Source organism: Schistocerca nitens, chromosome 4 (genome assembly GCF_023898315.1).
Source record: "Schistocerca nitens isolate TAMUIC-IGC-003100 chromosome 4, iqSchNite1.1, whole genome shotgun sequence".
In the NCBI taxonomy this organism is placed as follows: domain Eukaryota; kingdom Metazoa; phylum Arthropoda; class Insecta; order Orthoptera; family Acrididae; genus Schistocerca; species Schistocerca nitens.
Genome location: NC_064617.1, coordinates 912,982,220 through 913,003,898, shown reverse-complemented (window position 1 = coordinate 913,003,898; position 21,679 = coordinate 912,982,220). Strand labels below are relative to the sequence as shown.

General features: G+C 45.3%; 1 long non-coding RNA gene across 1 annotated transcript; it reads left to right on the top strand.

Annotated features, from left to right (window-relative positions):
* Positions 1–2,021: 2,021 nt before the first annotated feature.
* LOC126253492 (uncharacterized) lies at positions 2,022–21,532 on the top strand. Its single transcript, XR_007545971.1, has 2 exons — positions 2,022–2,223; positions 21,223–21,532. It is a non-coding gene; the product is annotated as an uncharacterized LOC126253492 (long non-coding RNA).
* Positions 21,533–21,679: the final 147 nt, after the last annotated feature.

The window sequence follows — 21,679 nt, the reverse complement described above, 5'->3', positions numbered from 1 at the left end:
TGGAGAGAGATCCGGTAACATTGCTGGCCAGGGTAGGATTTGGCAAGCACGAAGACTTGCAGCAGAAAGTCTCATTCTATGTGAGCTGGTATTATTTTGCTGAAATGTAAGTCCAGGATGGCTTGCCATGAAGGGCAAGAAAAAGGATAGTAGAATGTCGTTGACGTACCTGTATGCTGTAAGGGTACCGCAGATGACACCTAAAGGGATCGCACTGGGAAATGAAATGAGAATCTTAGACCATCAGTCCTGGTTGTCGGTCCTTATGGCGGGTGACAGTCGGATGTCGGAGGGTCTCCAGATACTCCTTTGATTCTCAGTGGGACTCAATTTGAAGCGGCCCTCATCCCTGAAGACAATTCTACTCCAGTAAATGAGATTTCAGGCGAAAGACGTGTCTGGAAAAGTCCAGGATGGCAAGCCTACCTGGGCTTACATTTCACCCACCAGACGAAGAGAAGTTCTGCTCCTTGCCTTCGTGCTTGCCAAATCCAACCTTGGCCAGCAAGGCCGCCGGATCTCTCCCAAAATGAGAACGTTTGGAGCGTTAGGTGCACAGCCCTCCAACCATCTCGGTATTTTGACGATCTAACGCTCCAGTTGGCGAGAATTTGGCACGATATCCCTTAGGAGGACATCTAACAACTCTACCAATCAGTGCCAAGCCAAATAGTACAAGCGCGTTATTGACGTGCCTAATTTGTGAAGTGCTTTCTCTTGAATAAATCACCCCAATGTATCTGAAATTGTAATCATTTGTTTATCTGTGCATGTACATCATATCTACCGATTTCCGTCCCATTCGGATAATTCCTTCGTGCTGTGTCCTTAGGATCTTTGTTTACCGGTGGCAACAGCATAGAAATGGACAAAAAAAATTGTTCAAGTGGCTCTAAGCACTGTGGGACTTAACAGGTGAGGTCATCAGTCCTCTAGACTTAGTACTTAAACCTAACTAACCTAAGGACATCACACACATCCATGCCCGAGGCAGGATTCGAACCTGCAACCGTAGCAGCAGCAGTGCTGTTCCAGCCTGAAGCGCCTAGAACTGCTCGGCCACCGTGGCTGGCTAGAAATGGACATTAAGGAGGGAATAGAAGTGGGAATTAAATGCATGACAGATCAGATGCTCTGTGCATCTTAGTAAAGCTTGCATCCATTTCATGTTTTTCTAGAGTTTTTGCTGTATTTTTTCCGATATTTTTAAATATTTTACCTCGTTGTGTTTTAGCAAAAGCGTTATTATATTTGTTTCTTTTTATGTTTGTCACTAATTTATTTTTCAATTGAAATCCTGAGACCTTTTCTATTGGCTATTCTTTCCAGCTTCTTTCAGACTTTCTGAGACTATTGAGAATTGTCTGCAAAAGGCAGGAAGTTTAATTTCATTCGATTTCTTTCCTAGAACTCTTAGTTCCTTTTTGCGGATTTAAGCTCCAAATTCCACATCCTTACAACGTTTTACAAGACACAGGTATGCAATAAAAATGATAAGTCGTCCATTAGGCTTACACCAACTTTCGTTTCAAGTTAAAAATAAAAATGGTTCAAACGGCTCTGAGCACTATGGGACTTAACATCTTAGGTCATCAGTCCCCTAGAACTTAGAACTACTTAAACCTAACTAACCTAAGAACATCACACACATCCATGCCCGAGGCAGGATTCGAACCTGCAACCGTAGCAGCAGCGCTGTTCCAGCCTGAAGCGCCTAGAACTGCTCGGCCACCGCGGCCGGCTTCGTTTCAAGTGACAGAGATATCTCCCATAAATTTTACTCTAGATATGGTAGGTGTTTTCATCACGCGAATTTTGTTACTTTTTCCTTTACGCCAAATTCTGTAACGATAAGCTACAGAAGGCGACTGCTGCTTGCGTGGTGCGCTACGCGGCCGTTCATTGCTGAGGCTCCAGAAGCATCCTAAGCAGCGTCACCCCGGCCATTAGTGTGGTGAAGGTCGCTGGCGGGATCACGCGCTGCACTCTGCATGCGGGCAGGGCGCTCCGCCGAGGCCTTGACTCTGGTGCCAGCGGTGTTTCCAGAGACGCTGGTGCCGGGGAGCCACGTGGCCGGCCGTTACGCTCTGCTGGAACTCCCTCACAGAGAAGCCACCCTGCCCCTGCCTATAAAGCCACGCACTGGACGCGGGTACAGCGTACAGACTCTCAGCTGTCATCAAGACGCTGCCTCACTCTCATCAGGACGTCATGAAGGCTCTCGTGAGTATAGCAGCTGCTTTTTGGAGACACAAGAGACTGTTTTGGCCGTAACGATCACAAACGTAAGGCCGTCATCGGACGGACCGTGCATTCGACCGTCAACGTTGAGCGTGATTCTGGAGTCATAGCGTGGAAAAGGCATGCTGGGGGGTTTTCCAGAAGGTGCAGAGCAATATCAAGCTCGACAGATGTTCTCAACCTGCCTTTCAACGTAGACCAAAGAGCTGTAAGAACGTCACCTACATCACATGCTCACCATCTCTGGTCAGTACAGAGATGGAGACGCCATAATGGCTTTTAATTGAAGCCTGTGGTGGGTTATGTATTAAGTCGTAACTCCGACCTTTGTATCTGCACAGCGAGTGGACTAATGTGTGCAGACTTACATTACCACTTAGCGCGCAAATGGACAAGACATATGAAATGTCTTCCCAAGCCCAGGGTGTGAAGCAGACATTCTAAATAAACATCACCCTGGCCCTGTAAGGCAGGTAATATCAGGTGCGGATCCTAACAAAAATCATTAGAAATGTCGCTGTCACGTACCTAGGATGCACGAATTAATAAAAGTGAAAGTTTGAGGTCTATTCGTGAAAGACAACACAGCTAGAAGAGAAGTTTGTGGCACAACTTGACTAGAAGAAGGGATCGGTTGGTAGGACATGTTTTGAGGCATCAAGGGATCACAAATTTAGCATTGGAGGGCAGCGTGGAGTGTAAAAATCGTAGAGGGAGACCAAGAGATCAATACACTAAGCAGATTCAGAAGGATGTAGGTAGCAGTAGGTACTGGGAGATGAAGAAGTTGCACAGGATAGAGTAGCATGGAGAGCTGCATCAAACCAGTCTCAGGACTGAAGACCACAACAACAACAACATAATTTATCAACTGTTGCTTTCAAGGGTCAGGTGATAAACAACAATCATTATCAATTACTTTTCACACTCAATAAAAAAATATTTAATTCTTGGACATATTGAAATGACGATGATTAAAATCGTCATCTCTACACAAGAAAAATTTTTATCACAGGAAAGAATGATTATTAAAAATCCTCATCAGCTTATTTAAATCTACGTTGTCGAAACTGGTCATGCACTAAGTTGGTGGAGAATAATGTTACTTTTTTAACTAATCAAAAAATTCTCATGTACTCAGTGTGAGGGCAGGTTAGTATCCTAGCTTTTCATATTCAATGGTCGAAGCATACGCAATTAGGAGTGACCAAAATCTAATAATTTTATGACTACCGCTCGTGCTCACTTACTCATCTGCATTTCCTTATGAGACCAAAGTGACTGTTACCAATATCGCTTCACTGTAGACGTTTCTCCAGTACTCTGGTCGGGGCAATGGAGAGAAGAAATAACACTGCTGATGACTCAGATTTCTGGCTTTCACGTAGTCGTACTAGTGGCACCAATGTCAAAAATCAGTCGGATACGAAGCGATCAGCCAGTCTTCTGTAATAGCAAAGAATCGAGAGGACAGCATACGACACCTATTTATGTCAACACTGCTGCCAAAATCTCTTGTTGTAGGAGTGAAGAGGGACGGGACATTGTGGTTTCTGACTGCAGTGTAAGGAAAAATATCGTGACAATTTAAAATTGCGCTACACAGGGACTCCATCCGGGATTTCCTGCTTCTTGCGAATAGTCGCCTTAACCATTGTGCTATTTGGGCACTCACCCAGCCCTGACTGATGCTCAGTCATGTTTACACCTTTGATTTTTCCGAGTACTTATACCAAAGATCCTCTCATGAGGTCTGTGGGAACTGCAACACTGAGCCTCAAGGCGTGTTGATGTAGCCTAACGTTAAGGCGACCGTTCACGATAAGCAGTAAACCGGGGTTCGAGTTGGTACGCCATATCCGTCGCATGGCAAAAGCATAATATCTGAATGGTATACGGTAATATCATTTCGTGTTACTGCATCTTCATGTAGGCCATTCGCATCGATCCATGTATTTCGTTCCAGTGTTTGGGCAACTCGACAAACAACACAGATCAGGGACAGTAGCCGCATCAGTCGCCTTACCTGGAAGTGCACGCAGTTTTCACAGCGGGTGGTTTACGCGGAAGCGGTGTCCTGATTCAGGTCTTTGTAGTTCCCGCGCTGATAAAATACTGTGTCCCGGTAGAGCAAATGGGAGAAAACGTATGGCTGGATGCACGGTTAGAACGTTCAGCATTTAAAAATCTGGACTCTGGATCGTGATTAATGTGTAGTCTTGTCTGAGACGTCACATACTAAATGAGAGCATGGAATAGGATAGGGCCTGGAAACTCCCTAAATGTGGTTTCTAGGCTGGGGCATCGACAGTGGCAGATGGAAGGCCGTGACGGATGAGTCGCCCGCTAACCATACTCCACATATTTCCGATACAATAGGCAAGCTAACATGCTGCTATTGACAGCAGTGGTATCATTATTTGATAATGCCTGCTCATTTTTTGCCATAAATGGCATGGACATGACAAGCGAGATCTCCTACTTATTCTAGTGGTTCAAAAATGGTTCAAATGGCTCTGAGCACTATGGGACTCAACTGCTGAGGTCATTAGTCCCCTAGAACTTAGAACTAGTTAAACCTAACTAACCTAAGGACATCACACACATCCATGCCCGAGGCAGGATTCGAACCTGCGACCGTAGCGGTCTCGCGGTTCCAGACTGCAGCGCCAGAACCGCGCGGCCACTTCGGCCGGCTATTCTAGTGGTGCTGCAAACGATTTTCAGCTACGCCGATCAACAATACGGATTCACAGACTGTGGCCACACTGCAGTGCGACCTTAACTGTAGGTCTGGGTTAAGAATGGTACCCCTGAAAGTGATAGAAAATGCGCCAGTGAAGGCGTTCACTTTGGCCACTGCAGCCAGACACAGCGTGTCATGCGTGCCAAGAGTCCAGCCAGCAGCCGAGGGCGTCGAACCGTCAATGCTAATACGTCCAGAGTCGTGGCGGCCTTCCAGCGCCGAGCCAGAGTTGTAGAAAGATTTGTATGGGCCGTGATCTGGTGACCATATATGGCCGTGATGGTCATCTCGTACAGAGCTCACGTCTTCTGGCCCAGTAGCTACGTCCGACCCTCCTTTATCAGATGCGTCTACACACGTCTCACTGTCACGTCAGAATGACACCAACGAAATGTCAGGACATGACAAAACGGATGTCCGAACACCATTTGACGCTCCGTGGCACGTAAGCACCTTCCTTTCACGTTTCCACTTAGTTTCACGGCTGTGCATTTGGTGACTTTTGACGTTACACCTAAAACAATCTTTTCATAATTTTAATCACAGGTTGTTAGTATACTGTTCTAATCATCCTCCGAACGAAGGCAAAATGAGTGTAAGGAGAGAAATGCTAGAACCGTTGAAATAACTCGAAATTCGGATATTGCCAACCGACCTGAGGAATCCTAATATTTTCGTTTTGCGTCTAGTCAGTAGCTGGATCAAAATCGTCCATACAACCGCTAGGTAATCATTCTGACACTGCATGAAAAATGACGGAGAAAAACCCGAAATAATTAATTCTGTTTTCCAGAACCATTTCATTGCAGAGAAGATCGTAATACTGTTCCCGATTTCAATCATCATACCAACGCCGAAATACCAGATGTTGAGTTAAGTGATCGTGAAAAAAAAAATCAAATAATACTGCTCAGCGGAAGGAAGAAAACCAAAAACCAAACCTGTTGCGATTCTATATTGTATATGCGAATATACTTGCTATCTTCAAGCAACAGTTCATCGTAGGCCGTAAAAGCAACAGGCCATTGTAAGCGTTTGCTTGTGTGGCAAATGAAGATTGACTGAGCACAAGTAGCCGTGTCATAGCGCGCCCGCCTAGCCGAGAGGTCTATCACGCTGCTCCCCAAGCGGGAAGCCTTGCCGGTCCCCTTCATGAATCCGCCCGGCGGATTAGTGTCGAGGTCCGGTGTGCCGGCCAGTCTGTGGATGGTTTTTAAGGCTGTTTTCGATCTACATCGGCGAATGCGGGCTGGTTCTCCGTATTCGGCCTCAGTTACACTATGTCGGCGATTGCTGCGGAAGCACTGTCTCCACGTACGCGTACACCATAAATACTCTACCACAAAAACATTTGGGGTTACACTCCTCTGGTATGAGACGTTCCCGTGAAGGGGGGGGAGGGGAGAGGGGGGTGCACTGGGGGCCGATCCGCACAATAACCCTGGGTTCGGTGTGGGGCGGCGGTGGGGTGGGTGGACTGCTGTGGCCTGTTGTGGGGTTGTGTACCACTGATGTCTAAGGCAGGACCATAGCATGATATCGTGGCTACAAACGACAAGGCCACCGACTACGCGACAACCAGATAGCAGTTAACCACTAGGAGCAGACGATTGAAAGCTCGTGAATTTACAACTACATGAGGTGACTAGAATCCTGAGAAGACTTTACTCAGTGCAATATTGTTCACCACATTAGAAACCCCGTAATGAATTAATTTCCACTTTTCTGTGGAATGTAGACTGATACGAAACTTCCTGGCAGACTAAAACCTTGTAACGCGCCGGTACTCGAACCCGGGACCTTTGCTTTCGCGGATAAGTGCTCTACTTACTGAGCTATCCTATCACGAATGACTACTCGTCCTCACAGCTTCTGTTCCATCAATAACTTATCTCATACCTTCCAACAGTAAACCTATGAAGGCGGGTTGTGAGCTGTGCTTGGATAGTTCAATCAATAGAACATTTGTTCGCGAAAGGCAAAGGTCCGGCGAACAGTTTTAATTGCCAGAGAGTTTCACTCCATAAGGATTGTACATGTAGGAAAACGTATGCTGGAGAAGCTGCAAATTATTGGAGCGTAGGTCTGAGACTCGCACTTGACCGTCACCATAAGTACATGTAACGTATCGTACATAAATAACATAAAAGACCCATCATTCTTCTGTTACACGACTGACTACAAATCACTGGCAAATGTAACAACCATTAAAATTGTAGAAGCAATCGTCCGGTTTGACGAGGGAACGATCACGTAGAAACAGCTTGTAGGAAAAGCAGATAGAGTCATTGTAAAAATGCTAAGGAAAAGTGAGTCACCTACAAAATACTTTAGCGAGCTCTGATTCGTCGGTTTATTAAGTGTTACTTGTCTGGTATGGTTAATGGAGAAGATCATAGAAGCACCTGCATTTCGAAAGACGTGCACTTCATTCACCATTCAGTGCTCGCATTTCATATTTCTAATCCCAGCATTCTGATATTCGGTAAAATAATGATTCAGGTAATATTAATCATTTCTATGGGTCGCCTGATTTATCTGACGATTTTTACAGCTTGTCTCACACTGATCTGTGAGAGGAGCTTGGCGCTAGAAATTTTCTTTATTTATGGGCGAGGGCAGCAGTCTTCCTAGCAGACATGATGGCTTTCCATTTCCCATCGCTTTTCCGATCGCCAGGGTAGCACGTGGTGTCGTTTGAACATTCAGTAGTGGCCAGAGTTTCACCTGTTCTCAGTTCCCCAACCAGCCTTACCAACCTTGTAAACGCTATTTCTGCTCAATTTTAACGTCGCGAGGTCGCCTCCCTGTGAAATTCCGGCCCTATGATTGTCCAGTTCAGGAGCGCGCTCGTTTTTCGCGGGCGGGCGCCAACCGCCCTCCGCGGATGGGTGGTAGACAAAGGGGCAGTAGGGGAGTTCTGGTGTGACCGTGCCGGAGACCGGAGGTGCTGCTTCCAGGAGATGAAGTTCGGTAAGCATGAGCACCGACGTGCACTGTAGATTCGCGCCCTGTGGCCCAGAGGGAACCTGATAGGTCATTGTGAATAGTTTCGCGTCTTGCGGGTTTTATTCCTTCAGTACGGGAGGCTACCCAGCGATTCAAGCATAGTAGCATCTTTCTCGGTCTTTGGCTGTTTCATGGTGGTGGTCGTTGCACGCCTGCAACCCCTTCCTTTACTAAATTGGATTCTATCTGATAATACGGCGATCGTTACTAAAATTCCTTTCCTCCTGCTATCGTGGCTGGTTATGAACGTACGTTGGGGCAGGCTGCTGAATTCGAATCTTTCTTCCCTCCACCCTCATTTGGTTGTATTATTGTTCGATTCTCACCTTTTAATAAATGAGTCCGTTAATCTTACATTCTCTCTCTTTTCTTACGTGAACTCACCCCTAGCGTAACAGAATAATGCAGAACTATAACGGTTGCTATAAGGTCGTGCAGGTCTCGCGCCACTAACGACAGTATAAAGATTCAATTCGCGCTCCTGGCACGACCATTGCACGCATGGCACCGATAACAGTAGTAATCATGTCCAAATATTCCCCATTGATAAACTGGGAAGTGTTCACGGCTCATTGTAAGTACGTGAGCACTAAATCCACTTGATGTGGTGGAAGTATTGGCCTCTGTTTTACCTTGCTGGTTTCGACAAAAAATATCAAAAAATCACAGCCCCTACAGCAAGGAATAATAACCTGTAAAATAAAACGAGCCACCGCTTTTAACTTCTCGCCAGCTCGTTTAGTAGGCGCAGGAGCGTCAAGGAAATGCTCATCAATCTGTAGTGACAGACGTTATAAGAGAGGAATTGAAACTTCCTGGCAGATTAAAACTGTGTGCCCGACCGAGACTCGAACTCGGGACCTTTGCCTTTCGCGGGCAAGTGCTCTACCAACTGAGCTACCGAAGCACGACTCACGCCCGGTACTCACAGCCTTACTTCTGCCAGTACCTCGTCTCCTACCTTCCAAACTTTACAGAAGCTCTCCTGCGAAACCTGCAGAACTAGCACTCCTGAAAGAAAGGATATTGCGGAGACATGGCTTAGCCACAGCCTGGGGGATGTTTCCAGAATGAGATTTTCACTCTGCAGCGGAGTGTGCGCTGATATGAAACTTCCTGGCAGATTAAAACTGTGTGCCCGACCGAGACTCGAACTCGGGACCTTTGCCTTTCGCGGGCAAGTGCTCTACCAACTGAGCTACCGAAGCACGACTCACGCCCGGTACTCACAGCCTTACTTCTGCCAGTACCTCGTCTCCTACCTTCCAAACTTTACAGAAGCTCTCCTGCGAAACCTGCAGAACTAGCACTCCTGAAAGAAAGGATATTGCGGAGACATGGCTTAGCCACAGCCTGGGGGATGTTTCCAGAATGAGATTTTCACTCTGCAGCGGAGTGTGCGCTGATATGAAACTTCCTGGCAGATTAAAACTGTGTGCCCGACCGAGACTCGAACTCGGGACCTTTGCCTTTCGCGGGCACGTGCTCTACCAACTGAGCTACCGAAGCACGACTCACGCCCGGTACTCACAGCCTTACTTCTGCCAGTACCTCGTCTCCTACCTTCCAAACTTTACAGAAGCTCTCCTGCGAAACCTGCAGAACTAGCACTCCTGAAAGAAAGGATATTGCGGAGACATGGCTTAGCCACAGCCTGGGGGATGTTTCCAGAATGAGATTTTCACTCTGCAGCGGAGTGTGCGCTGATATGAAACTTCCTGGCAGATTAAAACTGTGTGCCCGACCGAGACTCGAACTCGGGACCTTTGCCTTTCGCGGGCACGTGCTCTACCAACTGAGCTACCGAAGCACGACTCACGCCCGGTACTCACAGCCTTACTTCTGCCAGTACCTCGTCTCCTACCTTCCAAACTTTACAGAAGCTCTCCTGCGAAACCTGCAGAACTAGCACTCCTGAAAGAAAGGATATTGCGGAGACATGGCTTAGCCACAGCCTGGGGGATGTTTCCAGAATGAGATTTTCACTCTGCAGCGGAGTGTGCGCTGATATGAAACTTCCTGGCAGATTAAAACTGTGTGCCCGACCGAGACTCGAACTCGGGACCTTTGCCTTTCGCGGGCAAGTGCTCCACCAACTGAGCTACCGAAGCACGACTCACGCCCGGTACTCACAGTTTTAATCTGCCAGGAAGTTTCATATCAGCGCACACTCCGCTGCAGAGTGAAAATCTCATTCAAGAGAGGAATTGTCTATCACTGGGTGTGTTATTGTCAAAATTCTCACAGTTTACGTTCCAAGAAGAGTCTTTCAACGTACCACTTTCTCCGACATTCTTATCTTGAAAACAGTGGATTTGTGTTTAGTTGGCCAATGGTTGAAATCTCTATTTGGCCGTGGAGCTTTACGCTTTTCCGATGTTTCACTAAATCGCTTAAAGAAAATGCTTGAGTGGTTCCCAGAACGATTTTTTTTATCATCCTTCTAGCAGCTGAGACAGTGGTCCAGCTCTAATGACCTATTCATTTCCACCCATTTAACAGCTCGCAAAGTGACGATAATCGAATAGTTATACGTATGCTTACCTACAGCTGTACCACCGAGACGCGTTTTTACCGAATGGGAGAGGGAACGGAAGTAGTTATAGTGATGCCAGAAGTACCGTCCGCTACAAACTAAAAGATTTCGAATCTGAGCCGTTCTTTCTGACTGTCACAGTTTTATTAATGTTACTATTATTTGAACTCTAGCATGTTCAGATATACGCAACTGTCGTAGTGATTCGCCGTTGCTTTCCGATACGACAGTTCACGGTAACACTGCGTTGCTGCCGGAAGTCAGACAACCACAGGACAGAGTCGCGCACCGGCAGACGTCATCACGACGTGCGGGGGAGCACGCCCCAGCACGCCACTCCGCAACTCCCGTGCAGTCGCGTAAAAAGTGAGCCCAGATATTCGCAATCTGGTCTCCCACTGCCCCTCCAACACACCGCTTGGTATCTGACCGATACGAAACGCCTGGAATTTGGCAGAAACAAAGGGCACGCATCGATGTGTCGTATCTCCAATAGCCCGCTCTATCTCCTGAGTATAGAATGAACACTAAATTTAAAAGATTTATGTAGGGTCAGACTTACACAGATGACAGTGGATCTGAAGTTTTGTTAATTGCCATCAACTTACACCTCACAAAACTTACGCTTGTAGCAACCGTTCAAAGCGGCAACCGTCAATAGTCAGTCGCAAAGGATCGTTTGTGGCTGCAGTGGGACAATGTTCTGCCTGCTACTATCCGCTGTCAGACAGGAAGTTATACTCACCTGCTAATCTTCTGTCCTGGTGCCGTGAAGGAACCTCGATTCCACCCTTTACAGATGTTTAGTTTGCCTATTTAATAGTTCAATTAATGAAAAAAAGAGTGTGGGAAAGATAAAGATCAATGATTATCAGTGAATGTGAATAACTAGATATACTGAAAAAAAGACGCAAATGTGAGACAGTCCTGCCACAGTGCTTTATAGCGTGTACTGTCAGACGAGTGTCACATATCGATTTGAGATCTAGTTATTGTTTTTTAAATTGACATTAAAATGAGCTCCCCTTGCATATACTTACTTTTTAGTCGTATATTTTCCAGGGTTGCGGATCCACAGCTTGATATGTATGTTCGAGGTCGTCGTTTCCCTTTAGCTTAATAAGTAACAAACAAACACTCCGAATTATTTTTCTATTGTTTTTCTGATCATAAACAACGTGAGGTCGACGATCTCAACGACTAAAGTATCGTGACGCCACTTTCACCCTAGGTAATGGCATGTAACCGTGGTCTAGGGGTTGCCGGCACGGTAGCTCAGCGTGTTCGGTCAGAGAGCTGGTTGGCCTCTGTAATAACAAAACTGAGTCGAAAGATCAACAAAACGAACTTTAACGGATGTCAGGTGACGTCCGCAACGACCAAACACAAAAAAAGGGTAGCGTCTTTGATTCAAAATCAAAACGTCTTCAGGCCTGGGTTCGATCCCCACCACTGCCTAAATTTTGATAAATAATCAGCATTGGCGGCCGAAGACTTTCGGCATAAGAAGTCAGCCTCATTCTGCCAACGGTCTTGTCAAAGAGGGCGAAGGAGCGGATAGAGGTTCAGGGCACTCTCTTGTCCTAGGGGTGGGAAATTGCCCCTAAAGGCGGAAGAAACAGCAATGATCAACGACATGAGGATGCAGAAGGCAATGGAAACCACTGCATTAAAGACACGTAACGTGTATCCACAGGACATGTGGCCTGTAATTGAAGAAGTGTCATGATGATCTCTCCATTGGCAAAAGATTCCGGAATAGTCCCCCATTCGGATCTCCGGGAGGGGACTGCCAAGGAGGAGGTTACCATGAGAAAAAGATTGAATAATCAACGAAAGGATAACGTTCTACGAGTCGGGGCGTGGAATGTCAGAAGCTTGAACGTGGTAGGGAAACTGGAAAATCTGAAAAGGGAAATGCAAAGGCTCAATCTAGATATAGTAGGGGTCAGTGAAGTCAAGTGGAAGGAAGACAAGGATTTCTGGTCAGATGAGTATCGGGTAATATCAACAGCAGCAGAAAATGGTATAACAGGTGTAGGATTCGTTATGAATAGGAAGGTAGGGCAGAGGGTGTGTTACTGTGAACAGTTCAGTGACCGGGTTGTTCTAATCAGAATCGACAGCAGACTAACACCGACAACGATAGTTCAGGTATACATGCCGACGTCGCAAGCTGAAGATGAACAGATAGAGAAAGTGTGTAAGGATATTGAAAGGGTAATGCAGTATGTAAAGGGGGACGAAAATCTAATAGTCATGGTCGACTGGAATGCAGTTGTAGAGGAAGGAGTAGAAGGAAAGGTTACAGGAGAATATGGGCCTTGGACAAGGAATGAAAGAGGAGAAAGACTAATTGAGTTCTGTAACAAGTTTCAGCTAGTAATAGCGAATACCCTGTTCAAGAATCACAAGAGGAGGAGGTGTACTTGGAAAAGGCTGGGAGATACGGGAAGATTTCAATTAGATTACATCATGGTCAGACAGAGATTCCGAAATCAGATACTGGACTGTAAGGCGTACCCAGGAGCAGATATAGACTCAGATCACAATATAGTAGTGATGAAGAGTAGGCTGAAGTTCAAGACATTAGTCAGGAAGAATCAATACGCAAAGAAGTGGGATACGGAAGTACTAAGGAATGACGAGATACGTTTGAAGCTCTCTAACGCTATAGATACAGCAATAAGGAATAGCGCAGTAGGCAGTACAGTTGAAGAGGAATGGACATCTCTAAAAACGGCCATCACAGAAGTTGGGAAGGAAAACATAGGTACAAAGAAGGTAGCTGCGAAGAAACCATGGGTAACAGAAGAAATACTTCAGTTGATTGATGAAAGGAGGAAGTACAAACATGATCCGGGAAAATCAGGAATACAGAAATACAAGTCGCTGAGGAATGAAATAAATAGGAAGTGCAGGGAAGCTAAGACGAAATGGCTGCAGGAAAAATGTGAAGACATCGAAAAAGATATGATTGTCGGAAGGACAGACTCAGCATACAGGAAAATCAAAACAACCTTTGGTGACATTAAAAGCAACGGTGGTAACATTAAGAGTGCAACGGGAATTCCACTGTTAAATGCAGAGGAGAGAGCAGATAGGTGGAAAGAATACATTGAAAGCCTCTATGAGGGTGAAGATTTGTCTGATGTGATAGAAGAAGAAACAGGAGTCGATTTAGAAGAGATAGGGGATCCAGTATTAGAATCGGAATTTAAAAGAGCTTTGGAGGACTTAAGGTCAAATAAGGCAGAAGGGATAGATAACATTCCATCAGAATTTCTAAAATCATTGGGGGAAGTGGCAACAAAACGACTATTCACGTTGGTGTATAGAATATATGAGTCTGGCGACATACCATCTGACTTTCGGAAAAGCATCATCCTCACAATTCCGAAGACGGCAAGAGCTGACAAGTGCGAGAATTATCGCACAATCAGCTTAACAGCTCATGCATCGAAGCTGCTCACAAGAATAATATACAGAAGAATGGAAAAGAAAATTTAGAAAGCGCTAGGTGACGATCAGTTTGGCGTTAGGAAAAGTAAAGGGACAAGAGAGGCAATTCTGACGTTACGGCTAATAATGGAAGCAAGGCTAAAGAAAAATCAAGACACTTTCATAGGATTTATTGACCTGGAAAAAGCATTCGACAATATAAAATGGTGCAAGCTGTTCGACATTCTGAAAAAAGTAGGGGTAAGGTATAGGGAGAGACGGGTCATATACAATATGTACAACAAACAAGAGGGAATAATAAGAGTGGACGATCAAGAACGAAGTGCTCGTATTAAGAAAGGTGTAAGACAAGGCTGTAGCCTTTCGCCCCTACTCTTCAATCTGTACTTCGAGGAAGCAATGATGGAAATAAAAGAAAGGTTCAGGAGTGGAATTAAAATACAAGGTGAAAGGATATCAATGATACGATTGGCTGATGACATTGCTATCCTGAGTGAAAGTGAAGAAGAATTAAATGATCTGCTGAACGGAATGAACAGTCTAATGAGTACACAGTATGGTTCGAGAGTAAATCGGAGAAAGACGAAGGTAATGAGAAGTAGTAGAAATGAGAACAGCGAGAAACTTAACATCAGGATTGATGGTCACGAAGTCAATGAAGTTAAGGAATTCTGCTACCTAGGCAGTAAAATAACCAATGACGGACGGAGCAAGGAGGACATCAAAAGCATACTCGCTATGGCAAAAAAGGCATTTCTGGCCAAGAGAAGTCTACTAATATCAAATACCGGCCTTAATTTGAGGAAGAAATTTCTGAGGATGTACGTCTGGAGTACAGCATTGTATGGTAGTGAAATATAGACTGTGGGAAAACCGGAACAGAAGAGAATCGAAGCATTTGAGATGTGGTGCTATAGACGAATGTTGAAAATTAGGTGGACTGATAAGGTAAGGAATGAGGAGGTTCTACGCAGATTCGGAGAGGAAAGGAATATGTAGAAAACACTGATAAGGAGAAGGGACAGGATGATAGGACATCTGCTAAGACATGAGGGAATGACTTCCATGGTACTAGAGGGAGCTGTAGAGGGCAAAAACTATAGAGGAAGACAGAGATTGGAATACGTCAAGCAAATAATTGAGGACGTAGGTTGCAAGTGCTACTCTGAGATGAAGAGGTTAGCACAGGAAAGGAATTCGTGGCGGGCCGCATCAAACCAGTCAGTAGACGGATGACCAAAAAACAAAAAAAGGCTATACAGCGGCCTCTTCAAATTACAGACACATCTGCCGTCTGCTAAATGTTTGTCATGACCCTTGCCGCAACAATCGCCCATGCAAGTTCTATTGGAAAAAAAACTTCCTTCTCATTTCAGCTGACGATACCACATTCATTCTCGTGGCTAGTGACGTCATTCCCATAGTGATAGATAAGCCCTACGCCATAATTACGACTTGTGTTCGATTCTAATTTAGTACTGTATAAATTTATGTTACATTAACGTCTAATAATACAAACAGTTCAGTGTATGCAAGTGACACTGGAAATCCCTCATAAACTACCGATTGTCGTTGCATGTAAAATGTTTCCAACGAAACTTCCTGGCAGATTTAAACTGTGTGGCGGACCGAGACTCGAGCTCGGGACCTCTGCATTTTGCGGGAATGTGCTCCGCCAACTTAGCTACCGAAGTACGGCCCACTGCCCCTCGTTAGAGAGCATATCTCCCGTAAGTATTCACGGTGGTAAGTTTCTCCGACTTACGATGATGCTTGCTGCTACACTTTTCTCTGCACATTCATTGGTCTACCTTGAGGATGCACGTGACTGCACCAGACATTTATTGCATTAGGTATCTGTCGACATAGACAGTTTACAAAAATGGCTCTCGCATGCCTTTCTCTTCGTATCTACCACATATGGTAATTATTTTCCACCGCTTTTTTTTTTTTTTTTTTTAAGTTGAAGCTGATCTGAACGTCGGCTATATCTGACCGGATAAGTCATTTCAAATATCGAGGGAACGGGGAACAGGAGGATGCCTGATGTTTCGGCGTAACACGAAGATGAAGAACCGCAAGAGCAGAGAAGGCTGTGAGACGACGTCAGCCAATAGTTCGCTGACTAGGACCGCACCACGACAGGAGCAGCCTCTACAAGAAGAGAGTATAATTGCCGCTCCTGACAGCCTCGGCCGGACATTACTAGGGGACAGTAGAAGAGGGACGCTGGTAGACACCATGCCTTAGAAGTGAGCACTACGGTAATCTTTATTAGTGATCCGGAAACTGTCTGACAAACTTGCATGGACATCGTAGATAGTAAAAGACACCGATGTCGCCCATCGCTTGCAACAACTCGTTGTAAATCCAAAGTTAAGTATTGTCAATCTTCTTTATTGTAATAAAAACTATTAATATGATTTGTTTGAATTGTTGCATAGGTATCCGAGAAAGCAGCATCCTTTAGGCATCCCATAAGAGACGTGTGGGCAGGATCCCACACCTGGTAAAACCCTTGCGATGGTTGAGGCACCTTCTGGTTGAGGACGTCTTTACGGTTAGGTTAGGTTAGTGTTGTTTTAACGTCTCGTCGACAACGAGGTCATTAGAGACGGAGCGCAAGCTCGGATTAGGGGAGGATGGGGAAGGAAATCGGCCGTGCCCTTTCAAAGGAACCATCCCGGCATTTGCCTGAAACGATTTAGGGAAATCACGGAAAACCTAAATCAGGATGGCTGGAGACGGGATTGAACCGTCGTCCTCCCGAATGCGAGTCCAGTGTGCTAACCACTGCGCCACCTCGCTCGGTGACGTCTTTACGTTATCCATTAACTGCGAAAAATTATATGTACCTCACCTGTCTCTAAACACTAAGACTCGCACAGACGGCAGAGCGATATCATTGTCTGCAATTTAATAGTAAGTATATGAAATTATATGAGAACTTATTTTTGCATCTTATCTAACATTTTCTAGAAATAGTGTCTAAGTATTCTTAAAAAAAAAGTCAATATCTCATTTTTTAAATATTTTATCTCGTTCAATAAACTGAAGGTACTGACGTAAGTAAATATAGAGGCCGCATAAAAATTATCTAATGCTGGTCTCGTTATGGCAATGAAAAAAATTCTCAGACTAAAACGGTGAAGATGCTGTTGTTAATGAAATTTTACTTTTCTTACGCTGGCACATGGTGCATGTTGATGAAAGTCGGATGCAAATTAGATCTGTACGGTTTTCTAGCCATGACCCCATAAAATTATCTGTTTTGGAAGGTATTCCATCTATAGTAATTCTCTCGCAGTTTGGTATGGGTTTGTAAGCATTTCCCTCCTCCATTTAAAACATTAAATAAAATAACGTGAAAGAAATGTACGCCGGTATACAAATGTGTCCGTACTTCTGTTAAGGATCATTCACGTGAAGAGCGTCGGCAGCCGTGAAAAGGATAATAGCACGTTGGTCCCGTTAGGATCCATTTGGTTATAACGCCGCCATAGTTCGTTTTCCCATTTACTGCAGGCACTTTGAAGAGACACAAATGCCACCCTAGTCCCCTGCCAGTATGTCAGTGCTTATATATTCGCATCGGAGTCGCGCTACCTTGTAATATGCTGCAGGAACGCCCTCAAACGTAAACATTTGGATCGCCTCTTTTACATGTGCAGAAACCTGAAACAAAAAAACAAAATTGAAAGACAGGACAGTACACCTTTACATAAAAATGGATTGGCAGGAACCAAATGGCCGAATTAAGTACAAGTTTTAGATACATGTAGCTTGTTCAGCAGATTTGGCACCGTCGATTCACTAGTTAGCCCCACACACAAAATTGGTTGTAAAACACACGCAAATTATTACTATCTCGTTATGACTACGTCATTAGAGACGGGGAACAAATTGGCTAAGGTAGTGTATTTTTCAAAGAAATCGTCCCGCTTATAAAGAAGGATCCTTAGAGGGATGTTAACCAAGCCAATTAGAGACACAACCCACTTACTGAATAAACGTTAGACAAAGTGTAGCGATCTGAAGTGCGACCACGTGGAAAATAAACACAAGGATTGTCAAAAAAAATGGTTCAAATGGCTCTGAGCACTATGGGACTCAACTGCTGTGGTTATCAGTCCCCTAGAACTTGAACTACTTAAACCTAACTAACCGAAGGACATCACACACATCCATGCCCGAGGCAGGATTCGAACCTGCGACCGTAGCAGTCGCACGGCTCCGGACTGCGCGCCTAGAACCGCGAGACCACCGCGGCCGGCAAGGATTGTCAGGCCGAAACTTTGCTCTTTGTCCTAGCATCAATGTATACCTAAGGCCAAAATCTCCAGTAAATATCTTGGCCTTGTTCTTACTTCGACAGTCTTTCAGTTGGTTTGATACTGTTCTCGATCTATGCCTATCGTGTTCAGGTCTTTCATCTCTACATAACGCCTATATCCGCTACCATCTGTTTGGCATATTCTAATAATTTTGTCTATGTGATGATCCACAGATAGTAGGCATTTCAAGAAACTCATAATTAAGAATAACCAAGAGCTGCTCACTTTTTAAGACCACTTTGAATTAAGTGATCATCATCTGTTGTTGTAAAATTATTTAATCAGTCTCGGTAATATCTTCATTACTGTGAAGCAAAAAGCTGCAAGATCCCCTCGCTTCTAAACTGATACTGTTATTACTCAGCTTAGCCGTGAGTCCGTAGAGGGTGGTATATGTGACGTACAGTATAACTGGTCAGCATATCCACCCGGAATTTGCGGGTGTAAGTCGGACCTTCCTTGATCCTCCTTGGTGGGTCGTGTCGTCGGATTTCCTCCTACCTGTGCGCGGTGCAGCTCTCGTAAATGTCGTCCCGTGCAGATTCTTCATTGGTGTATTGGATGTGTCTGTCGGTGGAAGCTAATTATCTGAAGCTGCTGTCGATCAACTTTGGGGTATCTATTTACTCGAAATTAACATTCAGAATGCCGTAATATCACTTTTATTCCTATTAGATCAAGAATGAAACACTCATGTCACAAACTACTCGTAACCGAGAGCATGGCTACCATCGAACAAGACAGGAAGAGCTCTTAACGCAAACTGCCGACTTTGGCGCGCAGTCCGTATCTCTTACTAGTTTCGTCACAGTTCGTGGATTTTCGATCAAGTTCGTACTTACTAAAATATGCATTTGTTAATGAAGAGGTGTTAATTTTAACGAGGCAAAATTATAATAAATAGTTTTAAACATCCAGAGGCTCCTCCTAGTATTCATGTTGTCATAAATGAGTTTAATAATTAAATATAAATAAACAAAATCGGTGACTTTGGTGCCAAGATGGCGGTACTTCCCGTCATGTATATTTCCCAGGCTGACGTTTGTTGCTACGATCCAGCGACGATCCCCACCCCACTACGCGCGACATATGGTCGCTTCGTCACCTAGCCAGCCAGCGTGGGAAATGCTCTCCGACTCATGGCTGGCTACGGACTACAGCACTTCCTAACCATCGTGAATACATCAATAAGAGACAATAATTTATTAAAACTGGCAAAAAAGTCTTCTTCGCGTAAGAGGCACCTTACAAAGTGTTGTAAAATTATTTAATCAGCCTCGGTAATATCTTCATTACTGTGAAGCTAAAATACACAATAAAAACCATTTCTGTATCACTAAAACTGATTTTAACAGCGAAATGCATTTAGTTCCAGTGAAGCAAAGAGAATGATATCATGCAGGCTATTTCAGCACCTGTTGATGATCGATCGGTTGATCGAAACTGGAGGTGAATAAAGGTTTATGGCATCAACAGCCAACGTTTGATGGATTTTGGAGCCGTTGTTCCACTAACATGCCCCGGCTCTTTTTAAGGGACTCTGAGACAGATTTTGTCTCCTAATCTTTTTAATGTATCTTCACCTCATACACCGCCAGAAGAAAAAAACAGTACACCTGGGGGATAGTAGATGTACTGTTACTGGTATCAACGTTGTCCGACAATAGGTGGCGTAGTGGAATAGCTACTAGAGCCTCAGCTGTGCCTACCCGTTTATGGGGAATGCTGACAGCCAGAAGGCTCTAGTGTGGCGCACTCGTGCTTCCTACAACAAACTGAGCGAGTTTTCAGTGGGGCAAATTGTGCCCTTCCAAGTGGCGGGAAGGTCCTTTCGGAGAACTGCTACACAGTTTGGACGTGTTGCGCTAGCTGTGCAATTACACGCAGCACAGACGTCCGCCAGTATCGCAGTATTGTATGATCAGCAGTGACAGACTGAGGAATTACCACAGCACAAATAAGAGGACTTGTCAGCCCAGACGTGTCAACACGAACTGTTGCGAAACGGATGTTAGCTATGGGACTAGGGGCATGTACACCTCTTGCCCGTCTTTCACTCACTCCACACATCACCGACGTGCCCGACTCGGATTGTGTCGTAAGAGCATCACTGGGAAGATGGAATAGCGAGCCATGATCTTCAGCAATGAAAGCAGGTTCTGCCTGCACGTAAACGATGGCCGTTTGCACGTACGACGTAGGCCTGGTAAGCGCTGTCTCCTAGAATGTATTCCTCCAAGACACAGTGGCCCCACCCCAGGCCTTATGCTCTGGTGTGCGATAAACTGCAACTCTCGTTCACGTTTGATGTTTCTGGAGGTCACAATAATCATTCTTTTGCTGTTCTTGCAACAGTAAGGTGATGTTTTGGTCGGACAGTATAATGCTCCCCAGCACACTGTGCTCTGCGAGACTTGCAGGAACTTGCAGGAACCCTGGCGAGCACTATCTCCAGACTTGTCTCCAACACAGCACGTGTCGGTTATGATGGAAGGAGAAGTGACTCTTACGACTCGTCAACCGATATCTCTCACAGAACTACGTGAAGAGGCTCAGCAGGTGTGGCATCACATATCCCAGGACAGTATTCGCCATCTGTACGATCAACTGGATACCAGTGTCAGCACCTGCATTGCTGTCCTTGGAGGCTACACCACGTGCTAATATGAATGTTTCAGCATGGCTCGATACCTGGTGCCTCAGAATCGCTTACGCTTTTGGCCGTAAATTTAATAATTTCATGAACTCCGTATGCACTGTTGCAACAATAAATCGTGAGTGTACCAATTTCTTTCCGGCAGTGCATTGTATCTGTATTTTTACGTATTCTACAACTGGAAGGTACGCCCTCCCCACAGTGAGACGTTGGTTTGTGACGCGGTCCTTGCCCACAGGTGTTACCGCTGCTGCTGATGGTGGGCGTGTTGGCGCTATCGGCGGCGGTCCCCGCTCCCCCGGCTCGCCCCCAGCCGCTTCCGCTGCCCCTGAGGCAGGCCGCGCCCGCTGCCGCCCCCGAGCCGGCCGGCCGCGAGTCGCTGGCGCCCAGCGAGCAGTTCTACTACGGCTACTACTACCCCGCCTACTCCTACTACCTGCTCGGCTAGGCGACCTGCTCACTGCACCGCACTGACTGCCACCACCGGACGAACGACCCTGTAACGCCAACGTTGTTTTATCGAACCAATAAAGTATTGTGAATCGGCAGATCTTTTTCTCATATCCGTAACCTGATCCCACTGTACAACAACCCCCGAGTAAAGACACTGCATACCTTTTCTACAAAAGATATTTCCTTTTTTCACTTACAAGGAGACCACATGGAAATTCAATTTTTGTACTTTTTTTTTCTAC